The sequence below is a fragment of the Equus przewalskii genome, chromosome 9 (assembly GCF_037783145.1).
Source record: "Equus przewalskii isolate Varuska chromosome 9, EquPr2, whole genome shotgun sequence".
In the NCBI taxonomy this organism is placed as follows: Eukaryota; Metazoa; Chordata; class Mammalia; order Perissodactyla; family Equidae; genus Equus; species Equus przewalskii.
In genome coordinates this window covers 71,825,136-71,839,609 of record NC_091839.1, presented here as the reverse complement: position 1 = coordinate 71,839,609, position 14,474 = coordinate 71,825,136, and the positions used below count along the sequence as shown (strand labels likewise).

At 41.6% G+C, this 14,474-nt stretch overlaps 1 protein-coding gene across 12 annotated transcripts in view; it reads right to left on the bottom strand.

Moving 5' to 3' along the window:
- The window catches only part of TPD52L1 (TPD52 like 1), a 98,986-nt gene that overhangs the window by 39,116 nt on the left and 45,396 nt on the right, over positions 1 to 14,474 (bottom strand). For 4 of the 12 annotated variants that reach the window (XM_070556978.1, XM_070556979.1, XM_070556984.1 and 1 more), the window contains exon 1: positions 12,706 to 13,025. The exons of 5 other annotated variants lie outside the window; for them this stretch is intronic. The gene's annotated coding sequence lies outside the window, so the exon portion shown is untranslated. Of the gene's footprint in view, positions 1 to 12,705; positions 13,064 to 14,474 lie in introns of those variants that run through there. 3 more of the 12 variants (XM_070556976.1, XM_070556982.1, XM_070556985.1) reach the window with 3 other exon arrangements.

The window sequence follows — 14,474 nt, the reverse complement described above, 5'->3', positions numbered from 1 at the left end:
ATGATTGATAATTTATCCTGTTTATTGGGAAGCTGCAGTGAACATCACCTAACCAAGTCACTAGGCAAAATCTTGATGATTTCCTACATAGTGCACTACACAGTCAAGGGCATGGGCATTTTGAAATTTACTGCCTAATTATCCCCCAGAAACGCTGTGCCAGATTTACGCAAACATCAGCAACCTATAAGAATATCTCTAGACTCTCAGTACAATGCTAAGTGGGTCATTTAAAGGGCAAAAATCCCACTGTCATTTATTTCCACTAGTAAATATTTATGTTTACATGTAGCGATGTATTTTTAGTCAATGATCTATCATAACTGTCTAAATCAGGAATCAGCAGCAACTCCAAGCACAGGTTTAGGAGATGGGCCCAGAAGGTAAGCTGCCCCCTGCACTGGAGGTTAGGGAAGAGACGTAGGAGGAACCTGTAAGACACTCAGGTCTTCTCCCCAACTCAGCCTGGCCCAGGAACTTAATGGATATTGCTCAAACTTAGCTAGAACCCAAATTCTCAATCATCCCCTCTCTTGACAGTGTGAGAGGACATGTGCCAGGGAACAGACAATAGCTCCAGGTACTGAGACTTCTCAAGACATCAAACATCTTTAGTATCTTCCTATATTCTAGGAGGAAAAGAAAAATCAAAATCCATTTTAATTGATAATACATGAATTGGGAAACTTCTAGTGAATTTAGGGACAGACAGACCCCTGAGTGCACCAAGGAGCTTCTACTTTTCAGCAGGGAGGTACATAAACCTGATAAAGTGGGATATTCTGCACCAGCCTTCAGCTCTGATCTGTCACTCGTGTCACTCCTCAGAGACATCATGAATCTCTCTGTCTCACTCCCAGAAAGCAGCCATTCTGGAAATCTGCTGGGAGGCCAGGGTGCTGGTTCGTTCAGATCTAACTAGACCAGTTACCTTCTTCACTCTTGTCTTTGAAATTAAATGCCAGGTCCTCATTTTCTTTTTCTACTTCGGCATTTATTTCCCTGCTGCAGCCTCTTCCCATGGGTGTTCTCTGAGTTACACAGTTGAGCACAGGGTGCCATGTAAACACAAACAAATGAAAACAGGCCTGCTGTTTTCAGCAGAATATGCTCGACTCACTGAGTCAGAGAAGCAGCAATCAAATTATGAGATCCAAGGACAATTCCAGAATCAAGGAGTAGGTGAAAAGAAGAGCTGGATAAAAAAGTGATTAACCAGTAAAGTGCATCAGAATCAAGAGGGAAAAAAAGCACAAATGATAAGGGACACCAAATGACAGATGATAATGTGAGAAGGGCGGAAAAAATGAGCATAAAATGACCTAGTTACCATAGAAGCAGATAGAGAAGATTAAAAACGTAGTTGTAATGAAATAAATTCTTAGTGGGCAAAACTGCTCAAGAAGCATAATTTTTAGCAGGTACTAGTACATTATAAGCCAACTTAATGAGTTTGGTTCTCTTTTCCAAATGTGCAAACTCTGCCCCATTGTCACAGAACAAAGAGAACTACAACAGGGGTCAGGAGATGTAGAAATCTCCCTGTCTGTGGGTTTGCTGCTAACTAGCAGAGTACACTTGGCCACAATTATCTCATCTGTAAAATGGATGCCTTATAATGAATTGTTGTTAAGATTAAGTGATGTTCAATCAGATACAATATGTGAAACTGTTATATAAATTTTTAATTTCCATACAGACATATTCCAAACAAACACAGTAACATATTGGTGAAATTGGGGGTAATAATTATAAAAAATATTAATGTGCTATATTCTCTTCTGCCTGCCCAAGAATATAGTATTTTCCTAGCTGGTCTAAGGCATCCATCTGTCTGAGGCTGGGCAGAGGAGCAAAAGAAACACACACACAAAAAAATATTCAGATTTTTGGCATTTGCAATTGGATTTGCCAGAAAGACAACAGCTTTGCGAAAGCAGCAATTTTCCCAGAAGAGAATGTTCTTCATATCTTTATTTCCCTTTTCGTAAATCAGAAGGCAAGCCCAGGTCATCCAGGAAGTTCCCCTTCCTGTGTACAGGAAGGAACACAGTGCATTAGGGTTTACCAAGGATGTATGTGTTCTCTGCCTCATTCCTGGGAGACGGTGGGAAGAGGGAAGGGAGAAAGGAGGAGAGAGAAGCTGGGAGATGTGTATGTTCAATCTTTCCCTTTGGGCTTTAGCCCAGAAAGATTTACAGAGGAACCTGCTGGGGATTCTGTTTGCCCCTCCAGACCCACTCTCTACCCTTCTCTACTCTGCTCTGCCCTGGGAGACCGATCTAAGGATTATATCAACATGATTCCCTTACCCTTCTGCATCCTTTCCACACTGGCCGTGGGGATCCCCAGCGGAACGCTGGAGGGCTCCAGAAAGGGGTAGGGACTGCCTCCCTCCCTGCCAGGCTGCGTTGCACAGGTTCAGCTTTCCACTAGGAGACCACAGCTCCTATTAGCTAGTCCTCTTCTACGGCTCCGCTCCTGTCAAGCGCCTAGAGCCCCACCCTCTCCTCTAGCCTAGAGATTGTATTGACTGCTGCTGCTGTGGTTCTGAGATGTTTCGACATTCTCTATTGCTTTCCCCTAACTCTTCCTATCTTTCTAATCCTCCCTTCGTTAGATTCTCTTGACTCAGGCACCCCTTTTGAACACACCATCCATCTGCTTCTTTCCTGGCCCTTGACTGCTACAGATTGGATCCTGCCCCAATTGCGTTTCCGGGCTCTAGAAAAAAAATATCTTTCAGGCTCTCCCACACCCACCTGGAGCACAGCCACATTCCTGTGAACTGGGCAGGTGCTGGGTGGTTGCGCAGATGGGACCCTGGTGTTTAGTTCCCCACTTCACTCTTGTGCAGTCAATTAACCATGTCTGGGATCCAGAACTCCCTGCAGTACTTAGGGAGAAACTAGCCACGGTGGCAAGGGGTTGGTGCCTCTGCAGGGGGGTGGTGTTGGGGTTACTGGCCCAGAGAATCTGCCACCAATGAGAGCCAAGGCGAGGGTGAATCAGCTTGGAAGGGCAACTGGGCCCAAACCCAGCTGAGGAAGAAAGACTACGAGTAATCTCCTCAGAAAATGTCAGCATCAGAAGACATCACGGTCCCAGCTGCCCAAAGAGCCAGAAGAGAAGACATGACACTGCATGGGCTCTTCCTGCTTCCATACCAGACACTCCCTTAGCCGGCACAAGGCACAGGGGAGGTGAGAAGGGACAAATCTGTGCTAGAGGGTAATTTTACTGAGGAAATGAATACTATTTAAAGGGGCTTTAAAAAGTATTGCATTGGAATGCACTAAACTTATTTTTCTTCCCCACTACCCACAGCCTAAGGGCTCATACTCAGATCAGATATAGATTTTTTAAAAAATGGAGCACATGTATGAACACCAAGATGTAGTGTGAATAAACTTTGTGATCCTGCTATAGGAAGAGTATTTTGCACCTAAAGATAGCCATTTTACTTTCATTTACATGCAATAAAATATATAGACTTGTTTTAATAAAGGTAACAAATATCCACAGGTCTGACTCTAATGCAGGAATTCTGCTTCTCCACTGACCAGGTGACATCTTTGGGAAGCAGGTAGGTCTTAGTATTTGTGAAATGCTACCATATGCTTTCACTAAACCTACAATTGGCCAGTAATAATGACTCACTTAAGTCCCACAGGTGGGGCTGAATGACAAAAGAAACTGAACCAGATTCAAGTGAGAAGCCATTGTGGGCCAGTTCCAGCCTTGCTGATGAGGACACTGGCTCATGGGGCCTGGGATCAGGGTCTGGCTCAGTCTCAAGTTGTCAGGCTCTAACTTAGACTGACGCCAAAGTGCGTGCCCTTCCCTGTCTTACAGCCATTTGCAGAATTGTAAACAAACTGTTGGCAAGTACAAAGCAAGAGATGAACTTTGGATTAAAGTGCCTCCTTCAACCTTGAAATGAAATCACCCATTGGCATCAACACCCTTTTAATACATCCTGTCAGGCATTCCAGTGGATTAGATACTGACTTCATGCACATGATTGAAACAGTACAGACGGCTATGAATTAAAACGATTATGAACTATGATTTCAGATGAGTGACCATATCCTGCATTTGGGCAAATATATAAAAGTTACAGAATTTCTTTTAAATAACAAAATGATGTTGTGGGGTGGAGGGTGGGCAGAGGGGGTGAAGGGGAGCACTTGTGTGGTGATGGTCAAGAAATAATGTACAACTGAAATCTCACATTGATGTAAACTACTATGAACTCAATAAAAAATAATTGAGAAAAAATTAAAATATAAAAGAAGAAAAAAATAGCAAAATGATCTTGCCTGTATATATGTGTGCACTATACTAAGGAATTAACAAATAAATCTGGTTGTGTAACCAAGCAAAGAAAGAAAAGGGTATATTTTCAAAAAGAATACAAAATTATTCTAGGATTTAATAAAAGAAAGAATGCAATAAGGTAGCTTAAATGAAAATTTACCACGTTTTAAATAAGAAATTTAAGACTGTAATATTTATTACTTAATTGTATTTTTTTCATGATGTTTGGTAAAAATAACCTCAGGCATTCTTTTATCGTAAAACTTCAAAATATCTCCATTTATTCACTAAGGGAAAAACTATTGAGCTAATCTCATTACTGTTGGACTTATGATTATCTTTAAGTACACAAAAAACTAAGACATGTTAATTAGAGCGTGAAAATTAAAGACATAAAACAAGTTTATTTATTAGAATCCTTTCTGCACATTTACTAAACCTACGACAAAAACCTAACTATTATTTCCTATGGACCTCCATTATTGAACTGCTTTTCACTCATTTACCAATTACTTGTATCTAGCCTATAACTGAATCATGTGTATAGTAGATAGAGCTTTAAATGTGGTTTTTCCTGTTGCCCTGGATTTTGGCAGAGGCCTCAAATGCTAAGAACAACACAATGAGAGCTTTATACTCCCACATCCTAAAACCAAAGCTTGAACGCTACTGCATTACATGCCAATAGATTTTACGACTGGTTCCGCCAGGGTTGGGAACAGGGAGCAGGGAGAGAGCAGCATTGCAGGAAATCTGCATACACGGACAAGCAATAAATAAAGACAAACCATACTCCCATTTCCAGAGATCACCACTATAAAACCTCCATGTACATCTTTCCAGATCTTTTCCTATGTATTGTAGCACACATTTTTTCCCACACCTTAACATCTCTGAAATCAGGATGCCTATTACAATCAACGGTGTCTTATAATTAATTGGCAGCACTTTTTTTTCTCTCTTTTGGTACATAAAACAATAGACATCTTTGCCATCTTAGATTTGAAAAATATAATATATAGACAGATACATATAAGATTTAATATATCTAACATATATATATTTAGATATATCCACCTAACTAAAAATGAGATGACATTGTTTTGTAAGTTGATTTTTTTTTTCAGACAACTTTCTCATCTTTTTTCGTCTCACCTGAAACCCGACCATATCGAAGGTCCCCACTTCATCCCATATTGTATCCAGCACTTGGATGGACAAATTCATGTCTAGTCCACAACAGCATACTTGCCCCATAAGCCTCTTTTCTCTAGCTGACTAATTCATGACTTACAGAAGAGACCAGGCTGTGTCTTGGTGAATTTATCCAGATATTTTGATTAACGATTCATCAGGTGATTGGAAGAATATATGATATTGGGAAGAGTGTAGCTTTTGGGGACAAACTAATCTCAGGAAGAATTCCAACTCCACTCCTTTTTAACTTTGTGACTGTGATAGTTTGAAACTCAGTCTTTTCAGCTGTAAAATGGGGATAATGATGTTTACCCACGAGGGTAGGTTGCCATGAGTTCCAGCTTTGCCAAACACCTGGCACAGTGCCTGGTATATAATAATCAGCCAGCACAGGTTAGCACCCAATCTAGTCATACTTGAGTGACATTCTTCCTAGATCAGAATTATTTATACAATTCTAGAGCTAGGAGAGAGAAAAAAAATCAAAGCTATTATTACTCTGTCCTCAAGGAGCTAAAAAAATTTCACCGTGGAGATGAGCCACTCACATTTAACCTTAAGTCATACCACTGCATAGTGGCATGCAATTACATATAAAGGGAACACCCTGGACAAGCATAAACCCCCATGCCATGTTCTGCTTATTTGTATACCTTAACCTGCTCCACCCCTGGAAGGGAGCCCTACGTTCATTTGGCACTATCTTTCTGCCATTGCCTAATGGGCTAGGCTGGACACCTGACCCAGGGGTAGCCTCTGGAATCCTCTCTTGTGATTTTAAACTGAGACAAAGGATGGATTCGTGGAGTAAGGTTAACTCGAGTGCTAGCAGAAGAATAGAGTGTGGGCCTAACTCTTTCTCACTGCTGCTCAGGTCATGTGTTTGTTCATTTATTCATTCATTCATTCAATAAACATTTACTGAGCATCTACTTAGTACTGTGCAGGTCTTTGCTCACACAGAACTTATAATGCTGCCTGTCCTAAGGCCAGCTGTTTGAGTTCTCCTAAATTTCCATGAGCTTTCTCTTTATCCTTAAAATAAACCTCATCTTTCATTTGAGTTAGTCTGAATGTCTTTTTTTCCCCAAACAAACTGAGATAAACAGAGACAATATTATAGAATTCAGGTAAAACACAGGTTATTAAGAACTCTACCAAATTTTAGCTCCATGACTTCAATGACTTGTCATGGCCTCAAAATAAATTAATTAAAAATTTTTGCCCTGAGCTGGCTCTCTCTAAACCTGGTCACTTTGCCACTTGTATAGTCTTTAAGATCTTCTCTGATAGAAATGGTTTAGGAGGTTTAAGCATACCTAAACCATAATGGTACCCTCCTTTACTTTCCCCGAGCCCAGTCCCCTTCACTCTGAGAGAGCAAGGCGTGGGGCAGGGGTCACTCAGTCTCACCAGCCCTCCAGAACTTCTCAACACAGCACCTTGTTCACGGCGTTTGGATGCTCCCAGACAGATGCGACTGTTACTACGAGTTGTTGGGCTATGGTCTCTATACAGATTCTGAAAGCTGATCTGGTCATTAAGGTTTGGCCTTTCCATAGTTTATCTGGAAACATCCCTGTACATGCATAGACAAAAGCCCAGGGATTCTGGCTAAACCGGAAGAGCTGGAGATACTTCTGGAATATCTCTGGGGGGGCACCAGGAATTTTCTGGAGCTGAAGTACAAGACTGGACTCCTAGAGTTCCCTGAGTCATCTACATGTGGGAAGATTGGTGCAGACCCCACAAGTGTGGGCTTGTCTTTAGGAGCTGTGTTATTTACCTGCCCTGAGAAGTGACAGATGAGTGTTCTCTACTCCAGTGTTTGGCCTTTCATGTCTGGCACTAGACATCTAGTCAAATAGTCTTAACACAAGGGAGAAAGCAGCGAGCACCTGAGGGTGGTACAGGCACTGGTCTAGTGCTGAGTGGTGACAATTGCACACCATGTCTGGCCCTTCACAGCCTGGACCTCCTGACAGCATAGACCAAGTCAGAACCATGGTTCCATTTGGGTCATATGGCCATAAGTGGCAGCCAAGAGTTGTGTGTCTCCAGGTGGACGATTGGGGTTACTAGGGGATAAGCCTTCAGCCAAGGATCTAGAACAAGGTGGGCTGTTTTCCAAGAAGGCTGACACAGGTAAAGTCCAGTCTTAAAGTTCAAGGCTGGGTCTGGGAAATAAGCAAAGCTGTGCCAGAGACGAGGCACATGGTAGAGACGAGATTCTGAGACCCTGAAGGAAGTGCCCAGCAGTTTTCCTCAACAGCTCTGTGCAGGCTCCTACTGGTTTTGAGCTGCAACCTAGGGCCTGCCCGCCCATTCCTGTCCTTTGGACGTAAAGGCTCTCTTCACCGGCACAGTGTCTTCTTTAGTAGGATGAAAGGGTCTGGAGCAAGGCATGGGATTCACTCTGAGATCATGGGGGCTCTGGACGGGGTGACTCCCTCAGCAATGCTGTCAGCACTGGTCTCATCACCACTCAGCCCCATATCAGCGCCTGTGCCACCCTCAGGCACTCACTACTTTCTCCCTTGTATTAGGTCTATTTGACTACACCTCTTATCTCCCGTGCTAGAATGTGAGCAACTGAATGACAGAAAACCGGTTTTGTTCACCTTGGCCTCCCTGCATTTCCTAGCATGACAATCTGTCCTGGCACGATGATGAAAGGAGAGACCCAACCTAGAGCAAAACGCAACAGCTGTGTTCAGACCCACTGATGAGGAACTGTCTCTGAAAAGAGTAACCCAGGATCAGATACGTGAATGTCACACTCATGTGTGCAAAGGTGACTACAGAAGGTCAAGACACTGCCAGGGTGAGGCTCCCTCCTCAGCCAAGCCCTCGTGGGGACAACCAGTCCTTCTTACAGAGACAGTTTCTTCCATCTTCTCCTTCAGAGTCACATTCACTGAGAGAGAGCTGTGTCTCTCTTCTTCCCCAGGCCTCATCCCTTTTCCTCTCCATGGACCACCGTCTTAGATGAACCATATTTACCACCTCCTTATCCCCAGCTCAATCCTGGTAAAATAAATAGAGCATTGCTATCAAGCTGCTCTTTGTTTCTCTCTCTGATACCTCGACCTTGAGAGAAGTCAGTGAAGGGCACCAGACCCTCAACTGCAACCAGGCAGCATAATAATCTCTTCTTAAACTTTTTTGGGTCCCTCTCTGTCAATCACTCCAAAACATATCCTGACAGTAGGACAAAGGATCTGCGCTGATGATGAAACCATATTGGAAAGGGCATAAGTGCTGCCGTGTCTTTGAGAACTTTCAGCAGTTTGTCAATTGCTCTCTTAAGGGAGGAAGTAGACAAATACTTTCTTTTCAACCACAGGCTATATGCCAGATGTGTTTCATATCATATCTTGTCTCATCCTCCCCAGAAACATATTAGGCAGATGGCATCAAGACAAAGGGTCTCAGATTTTACCCAACTCATAAGCTAACAAGTTATTAGCTTGTCACAATTTCATGGATGCTGGCAGAGGAGCCAAGACTCCTGGATCAGAGACTCACAGCATAGCAAGCAGCATAAACATCATGTTCAGGCTTGTTTCTCTTGCCACCAAGTTTCATGGTGGGTGACATGGTGGGACCTAGATGGAAAATGCTCACATAATGGGTTTGCATCAGAGCTAAAGAATCCTGAGCTAAGGGAATCCAAATCTTTTCTAACAGACAGTAAGCAAATCTGCCTTCTGCTCTAGAGGGCGACACTATCTCTATCTTCCAAGACTGTTCACTATAAACATCCTTGAAAAGATAGGGCAGAAAAAAGGCTGTCAATGTCTCTGCTTGAAAGATGTGCAGAAATGCAGGTGATTTATGGAGAATCATCTTCCATAGCTGGCATTTTCTCAGTTTTCAAATGAAGAAATGATGATTTAAAAAGTTAGATAACTTGCCCAAGCTCACATGATTGATGAGTGGTGGACTTGAGTTTGTTTTTTTCCTAAAGATTGGCACCGGAGCTAACATCTGTTGCCAATCTTTTTCTTCTAAAGATTGGCACCTGACCTAACATCTATTGCCAATCTTTTTTTTCTCTTCTTCTTCTCCCTAAAGCCTCCCAGTGCATAGCTGTATATTCTCGTTGCAGGTCCTTCTAGTTGTGCTATGTGGGATGCCACCTCAGCATGGGTCGGTGAGCGATGCCATGTCTGTTCCCAGGATCCAAACCGGGGAAACCCTGGGCGGCTGAACTGTAGTGTGCGAACTCAACCACTCAGCCACGGGGCCAGGCCCTGGACTTGAGATTTGAATGCAACTCTATTAGGTAACAGAGCTCATGCTTTTTCAACTTGACCACATCTCTCGCAGAGGTCAGACAGCAACTAGAATGTCTCTCTTTCCCACCCATAAAACCTTCTGCCCTGCAGGACTCAGGCTTACTGAAGGCCAAGATCTGTAGCTTCAATATATGCAGCCTCCTCACCATTGATAACTGGGAGGAGTCCAGGGTGGGCTTACAGCTCCTAAACCCACTCTTATAGGAGTTGTTCAACTAGTGTTTGTTGAATTAATCCCCTAAGCTGGAAAATCAAACTATCAAGTCTCCTCACGATATCTGTCATATCTGCATTCCTTTGAATTTTCATCGCCATGATAGTGATTTAGGCTTTTATCTCTATACACTCAGACTATTGAAATCTAAGCTAAATTTTATTTCCTTGCTTGCATTCTCTTTCTCCACCACCCAATCTACACAACACTCAGTATTTTGAACACATTACTTTCATCATGTCAAAACCCAGTTCAAAACACATTCAATGGATGGAATGAATTACAGCCTAAATTTGAAAATTCTTAGACTAGCATTCAAAACCTTCCACAGCTGGCTGCAAGTGACGATTCAACTAGCCTGCCTGTGCTTTTCCCACCAAACCCTCAAAACCAGGCAGACTGTCATATGCAGTGTCCCTCAGTCATGTTCTGTTTGATCATACATTTTTTATGCTACTCCATCTCTCTCAAAATCCTCTCTCCTCTGCCTCCTCAGTTTCTGTTCTGGAATCCTACCTAGCCGCCAATTACACTACAATAACACGTAACATGTTGTGTGCTGAATTCGATCTAAAATGTTGACTTTTTTGTTTTTTATATATCTTACTATCTACATTTCTAGTAAATACTATATGCAACACAAGCTACATTACAACTCGCATTATAAATTGCATTAAGACACATGATACCATATATTACTCTAATTATAGTTAAAGTTTATGCAGAAAATATTTCAGACACTGTCCTATAAAAGTTTACCATCCTTCTTAAAATACGAAGAACACATGAGTCTCTACTATTAATAGCATTCATTGTTTTCTAAAGGTTTGCTTTCATTTAATAATGTAGCCAAAAAAAGAAGTCATATCTATAATGCTTAGTCTGAGAGTGTACTGATCAGGTGAATAAAGAAAGATTTTATGCTTTTTACTAAGTATTTTATCTGAAGATGCTTCTGAGTTTATAGTAGACTAAATTAAATTCTTACACTCTGTCTTTCCACTTTTTTTTTTTTTCTAATATGCTGCTTAGGTATCAATCCAAATAGTTAGATGGTGATTAAAATTGACTCTAATCTCTAAAACCATTTGTGACTAGCCAAAACCTAACTTTGGCTAAAGATGGAAGTGACATGTTATTACAGATAGAGATCAACAAACATATGGAAATATTTCCTTGCATTTCTCATTCATCTATATGCACAAAGTGACTGTCTTTTGACTGCAAGAGGAAACATAACTTCGACAACATAACTTCGACATAAAATTCCCACATTCATCATGTACTGCTGAAGTCACCAAAATTCGAGTGAATACTAAAGATAGCAGAAAGGACATGGAACCCAACAGCTAAATAAGCACTGGGAGGTGCTGGAAGGTAGGCAATCAACAAGGAGCTCAAACCAATTAGGGATGCACGTAAATGTAAATTATCATTTCTGTGGCCAAAATCTGATCAAGACTTCTACTCATCTCCAGGAATAGGAATCTCAGAGAGCCTGAACTGGCCACATTTATCCAAGGCTTCTCTAGTCTCATGCCCACTCAATGCCTTTAGGATGCTCCTGAAGGCACTAAGAGATACGAAAATTTGGGGTGATGGGCAGGACCTGCTTGTCCTATGGCTACAGTGACACTGCCCAAGGCCATGGGAGCAGCTTGCTTCATGACGTCATCTCACTGGACTAACTAGAGAAAATGTCATTGCAGTAAAACACAGTTTCAATTACTATGTAAGACCAGCTGGTCATTCAGGCTGGGATCCCCAGGTTGGCTGCATATTTGAGAGATATCATATTTCAAGCTGTCCTATGTGGTTAGGTCCAGAATTTTATTTCACCAGTTCACACTATGGTGACCAGCTTCTCAGATGATAGTTTCTACTAACAAATCTCCTGGGAGATTGATTTGCCAAGTAGACCAAATATCTTATGGCAAATTCTGTGCTCTTTTCTTCCTCAGAACAAAATCTTCTTGAGAAACCAAATGAACAGCAGAAGATTATCTGGTTAACACTGGGAAGAATAAAGAGAGTTAGAAGACTTCAAGATATTGTAGCACTTACGCTATATTTTAACTATATGATTCATTGTCTTTCTCCTTCTTTAGATTATGAGGTACTTTATTCACTGTTACTACCAGGCACTCAGTAAATATTTGTGGAATAACTTAATCAGCTATCATGACCTTACATATGTACTATTCCAACGCCTATAAATTAAACCTGATACTCAGCCAGGGGAGCATCTTTCTTTTGTAGCGTTGAAGATAAAATGACTAAGACTGACAACCAATGCAATGGCCATTGACAGGAGTAGCAAACAACATGTAACCAGAGTAAGAATCAGCACACATCAGTGTACGAGCTGTACGGGTACCATCACTCCATTTTTGTTCTGCATTCAGTGCCTTCAAGGACTACATTAAGCCAGAGGCTAGCTTTCATTCTATCAATGTTCTGCCTGAGTTTATACTTCTATATTCCCAGATAAAAAAAATTTAAGTCTCCACTTCCTTGAAAAAGTTACAAGTAAGAAAAGTGAGAAAGATTAGAATGAACTAGGAGCTTCATGACACGACAGGTGACCCTAGAATGTTAACTGCATTTAGTAATAGAAGACACCTACATCAGGATCTTATCCAACATGCCAAAAAGTCAAAAATTGATGTATACCTGGGACTACTTGTGGTAGAAAGGTGTCTTTTCACGTTACCAGGACATAGTTGTGTCATACTTTCCAACCTCCATCATAATTTATGTTGTTTAGAATATCCATCAGTAAAAGAAAACTTCAGTTTAAAATGTGAATACTGTAGAAAATTTTTTAAAAATTGTTTTATAAGTAGGTTAAGGGAACAAGTATAGAAGACATCAGGTTTTCTGTAACGAAAGCCAGAAACAGAAAAGCTTAAGTTCCTCACAGTTGATGTGGTAGCTGTGCTCCTCGAGGGGCCGCTTCTGAACTTCCCTCCAGTGGGGCCAACAGGAATCACAACCAGAGCCCTCAGACCTGAGCTTTTATTCTTCACATGAGGTCACATGACCTTATCCACACCAATGGCTTCTGCTGGTTATGAGCATTTCAGTGACCACACTCAAAACCACCTAGAAAAACACTAAGTGAATTTTCAATTAAAAGATGTAAAATGTTTATCACAAACCTCAGCTTCAAGTATAAGGGCATTTGGGGTATTCCTCCCATTTCAAAACACTATTTGCCACTCTAGAAAAGGTACAGGTTGACACACACACAAAAGAGATGCACACTGGATAAAACTGGCACTCAGATCCAAACAACTCAAAAACAAAGTCATCAAAACACAGCAGCCACAAATTTGTGAATAAAAAAACAAACAAATAGTTAAGGAAAAACAAAAAATAGCTAATGCTCCTGATGCATAGACTCTAGGAACTTCCTCGTCTGAATGAACTCCTACATAGCATGAGGGAAAATAAAACTATTCCAGGAATGTGTGTAGACAAACCAAACATGGGTAGACCACCTTAACCTTTAAATCACCTTTTTCTCTGCATCTTCCCTTCATTTCTCAGCCTCCCTAACACACATATTCAAATTTACCTCTTAGGGAATTTGGAAAAGGCAGCCAAACCTGACAAAGGATAAACCTCCGAATTTAACAGCCAGCCATAGATTTTTGCCTTAAGCAAGAAGGGAGACAGTCTCAAATTACAAGAAAACTCCAAGGTAATAAATTATTCTGAATTCAAACTCATTAACAAAAAGTAACACTCATTTAAAGAAAAGGAAATCCCTGTCTTCTCCCTCCTCCCGTCTCCTCCCACTCAAGAACTGGGTTTTCCGTGCATTTTTTGGTGAGTTGTTCTGATACCCAAACTACAGCACAGGGCTCTGCGACCAGTTTCTATCTCCTGTAACTGCTGAGGGAGGGAGACAGACACAAGCTGTGCCTGTGGTCAGCTCCCTGGACATGCTACATTCCCCTCCTCGGTCATTCCTTGAATGCTCTCTGGTCTTTATAAAGTTCCGGGTCATCCTTTCAGGTGAGATGAGGAAAACAGTAAAACCATTCCCTTTGCAATGGAAGACATCCACTATGCACACGAAGCAAGACAAAATGTAACTTTTCCCCCCAAGGCATATTTAAAGAAAAGGGTAGATAGTAAGAAAGACGTCCTCAGACAGGCTAGAGATTGTTTAAGTAATCTAGGCCTTACACAACATCAATGTTAGGGTGAGAGTCAGAAAATGATTCCAGGATGCAGCCACCAATATGTCAAGCCTGGACTCATGCCTTTGGGTACTGCAGCCTGACTCGGGGGCCTGATCATTTAAGAAGCATCGGTCAGAGAGGTATCAGCAATATTCCTTTCACTTGAAGCAATCCGTTCAGTAACATTCACATTTCTCCAGTTTCACTTATCAAATCTTTATCATTTCAAATAGCTGCTACTGACAACAG